Source organism: Theobroma umbraticum, unplaced genomic scaffold, assembly GCF_002168275.2.
Source record: "Theobroma umbraticum cultivar Fairchild unplaced genomic scaffold, ASM216827v3 scaffold_67.0, whole genome shotgun sequence".
In the NCBI taxonomy this organism is placed as follows: domain Eukaryota; kingdom Viridiplantae; phylum Streptophyta; class Magnoliopsida; order Malvales; family Malvaceae; genus Theobroma; species Theobroma umbraticum.
Genome location: NW_018397262.1, coordinates 1,262,236 through 1,266,893, shown reverse-complemented (window position 1 = coordinate 1,266,893; position 4,658 = coordinate 1,262,236).

The window sequence follows — 4,658 nt, the reverse complement described above, 5'->3', positions numbered from 1 at the left end:
TTTATTATCATCAAAAACTTATAAAGCCAATAATCTCCCCCTTTTTGATGATGACAAAACATTCCTTAATTAATAGTACAGTGTCTATTAGCTTTTTTTGTATTGCACAAGATGAGAAATTTCTCTTCCTGAGTGTGTGTTCCCTCTTAATGTATGCATGATCTTTTCAGATTATTTTATTATCCAACTTAGCAGGCTAGCTAATTTTTATCTATTTCTTAATGAAAATAATGGGCATTGATTCAGACATTTAACAAAATATATTCATACAAGTTTACAGAATAATCAGTAATAAGTGATAAGATATTACTAATACTGTAACCAACTATCATCAACATATCTTCATCAACAACCAATATCCCATCATTAACAAGCAATATCCATTCTAAAATCAAATGTCATTAACATGTCAACAAAACCAATAAAGAAAACAAAGTATTATATCAAAAAATAAGTTATCAGCATCCAAATCTTAACCATCAGCAATTAAAATAGCATAATGTCATAAACAAAGTATTATCAGAGTTAGATTCCTAAATTATCACTAAATTACTTTTACTTTATCCCCTAAATTACTTCTACTGATGGTCTGCAGATTTAAGAAGAATCAAAGGGGGTGGATTCATCAGTTCCAAAGTGAACATTGAGAGGTTTGAGGGAGAACATAGGTGATGATTTTTGTGATGAGGAATCAAAAGAAGATGTGTCTGAAAATTAGAAAGGATCTTGAATAAAGGATTTGACTGAAGGTTTAGCTTTGTTAGCTAATCTGGAAGACATTCTTCTCTTGAGAAACTTAATTTTTGTTGCCATAGTCTTTTTGCCTTTTCTAATAGGTTTGGGTTTATCTTGTGTAAATGTAATTGCTTTTCCTTTTACTTTGTCATAAAATTCACTTCTTCTTGTGGTGTGAACTGATTTAGGGGAAGCTCTCGCAGGTGTTGGTTTATGTGCTTTGCTTTTTGTTGTTTCTATTTCAGCTTGCTCTCCCGTTACCATCTAGTTAAAGACATCCATCATTAAAACTTCCTCAAAGTTTGTTGAAGAAGGTTTATCTTTCTAAGCTTCATCATGTTGTGGAGAATTGTCATTAAAAGATCCAATCACTTTAGTATCTTCATGGAACTCTCCTTTAACTTCAGGTTCAGGAGAAATTTGTTTTCTTACTGTAGCAAATTCAGGCTCACCACTCCCAGTATAAAAAGTAAGATTTTTAGTAATTTATCTTACAACACTTGGAGCTGCTGAGGTATCTCCAATTGTAGAACCAAAAGGTGTTTTTGCCTTTTCCTTCACAAAAGGTCCTAAAAATTATTTTCAATTTTCTGAATTCTCTTAGACTGATTAGTAAACTTGCTATCAATTCTCATTAATAAATTCAAAATCATTTCATTTGAGATTTGAGAGAGGGTTGCTTTTTTCTAAGCAGAGATGGGATACTCACTCTTTGGGGTGTCTTTAGGAATCTTAATGAATTTTTCTTCTTTCAGCTTGTACCTCATTTTTGGAAAACTTCCCAAATAGATGGCTTGATCTCTGCTCTTAATTTGATCCATCTAATATCTGGTGTTCCAGATCCCTTTTTTCTTTACTAGAGAAATGATTAGGTTTCCATAAGCCAGATTAACTTTATCAACCCAACAGGTTCCTTTCATTTTTTCAATTATGAATATTCCAAGATTGAAGGGAGTTGCATTGAAAACATGCTCCATCAGCCACATATCTTGAAGACTTATGTAGCTAAAGCTATCGCTTCTTCCATGAATGGTTGAACCTATAAAGTAGTGCAAGATCCTAGTTTTTGGACTCTTAATAGAACTTGCATAACTTCTAGAAGAATACCTTTCCTTTTTCCTAGTGATTACTTCCCATAGGAATTAGGGATCATAATCCTCTAAGATTTCATACTCTCCCTTATTACTTTCAATATTCAGCAAATTTCCTAAATCTGTAGCAATAACCACAAATTTCTTCCCATTTAAAAATACATTAATACCATGCTCAATAAAGTCTTTTGGATCATCAAGTTCAGTTTTATCTAATGCAATGCTAGAGCAGAATTCTATGACAAGACAAGCACTGTAAGTTTTATTTTCAAAAACACTAAACTTCTTTAATTTCATTTCTTCAAAGTATTCAAACAGACCCTCTTTGATTTATGAAACTTCATTAAAACTATCCCAAGCAATGTACATTTTACAAGAGATAGGTGTATTCTTTATTTTCCTAAATCTTTCCTCATAAATCTTATTCCTAAATTTCGAATATGAAAAATTACTTTTTTTGTTGGATTTTTCTTTTTTTTCCATCTCTTTCTTTGATTTCAGTGCTTTTTTTTATATTTCTTCCTTGCTTTTTCAATTGCTGAAATTAGCTCATTCTTCTTCCTTTTTCTTTTGAACCTTGGATGGTAGACTATCTTCCATGGGTCGTTTTCTTTTCTTTTTTTTTCAAAATGTCACTTGGTAGTGAGGTATTCGCCATCGTTTTTTACAATTTCAGACTTAGAATTTAAAGAGTTTAAGATGTGGGGTTTTGATTTTGAGAGGAGTGATTTAAGATGAGAGAGAATAAAAACAGAAAGTGTGGTGTTAAGAGAATACTTTAATTTCCCTCTTAAAAAAAGAACAGACATATCTTTTTCAAAATTTAAAAATTTTGGCCCATTTTTTTGTTAGATGGTTTCTTTTCCCTCTCCCCTGTTCTCTTTTTTCTTTTTCATTAAATATATTATGTTATTAGTAAATTTTTCATTGTAATTTCTTAACTGATTAAGTTTTACATTTGATAGACTAAGTCAAGCATTTCGAATAAAAGAATCAATACAGAATGATTTTAATCAGCTAAGCGATTCTCTTAATCAACTAAGTTGCCACTATCTTACAAAAGAATAACTCAAGAGATTTACCTAAAGTTGTTTTACATTAAGCATTCCTAGATTTCTTCTAATTTCATAAAATCTTTCTTCATTTAAGGGTTTGGTAAAAATATCAGACAATTGATGCAAGGTGTTGACAAATTCAATCTTAATGTCTCTCTTAAGCACATGGTCTTAAATAAAATGATGTTGAATTTCAATGTGCTTGGTTCTAGAGTGCTGAATTGGATTTTTTGTGATGTTTATAGCACTTATGTTATCACAAAATATAGGTATATTATGCATGGTTTCTCCAAAATCTTTTAATTATTGTTTAATCCATATAATTTGATCACAACAACTTCCTAAGGATATGTATCCAGCTTTAACTGTTGAAAGTGCAACAGAGTTTTGTTTCTTACTAGACCAAGATACAAGCATATTTCCTAGAAACCAACAAGTGCCACTAGTGCTTTTTCTATATATTTTACTTTCAGCAAAATCAACATCAGAGTATCCAATAAGACTAAAAGATGATCCTCTTGGATACCATAATCTTAAACTTTGGGTGTCCAAGAGGTACCTAAAGATTCTTTTTGTAGCTGTTAAATGTGAATTTTTAGGATGTGACTAAAAATGTGCACACAAGCATACACTAAATTTTATGTCAAGTCTGTTAGCAGTTATATAAAGTAAAGAGCCAATCATACATCTATAAAGCTTTTGATCAACACACTTTTCCTTTTCATCTTTATCAAGTTTGGTAAAGGGGCTCATTGGTGTGCTGATTGACTTCAGCTTCAGCACATCAAACTTTTTTAGCATGTCTTGAATGTATCTTTCTTAATTGATAAAGATACTCTCCTTACATTGTTCGATTTCAAGGCCAAGAAAGAATTTCAGTTCACCTATCATGCTCATTTCAAACTCACCTTCCATTTCTTCAGCAAAGTTCTTACACAAAGCTTCATTAGCAGCACCAAATACAATATCATCCACATAAATTTGAACTATAATTAAATCATTCAAGTATTTTTTAATAAACAGTGTTGTATCAATACTTTCTCTAACATATCCTTTTTTAACTAAAAACTTTGAGAGTCTCTCACATTAAGCTCTTGGAGCTTGTTTTAATCTATATAACGCTTTATGTAATTTGAAAATACAATAATGTTTTTCAAAATCCTCAAATTTGGGGGATTGTTTAACATAGAGTTCTTCTTGAAAAAGACCATTTAAAAATGCACTTTTCACATTCATTTGAAATAATTTGAAATTCATGAAATATGCAAATGCAAGTAATAATCTTATGACTTCTATCCTAGCAACAGGAGCAAAGGTTTCATCATAGCCAATACCTTCTTCCTGATTATATCCTTGAGTAACTAGCCTAACTTTATTTCTTGTCACATTACCTTGTTCATCGACCTTGTTTCTTAACACCCACTTTGTACTAATAATTGGGTGATTGAATGGCCTCGAAACCAATGTTCATACTTTGTTTGTTTGTGTTCAAGTTCTTCTTGCATGGCCAACATCCAACTTTTTTCTTTTTCTGCCTCTTCAAAATTTTTAGGCTCAATTTGTGAAATGAAAGCTGAGTATTCACACGTTTTTTTAACTCATCTTCTGGTTTTAACTCTTTCTGAAGGATCATCAATAATTTGCTCTTGTGGGTGATCTTTAACATATTTTCAGCTCTTTAGGAGATCATTACGTTGATTTCAGCTCTTTACAAATTTTCTAAGGATGAAGCTTTTGCTTCTCTTCCAAGGGAGTTTTCTTCACTGTTTTTCTTGTT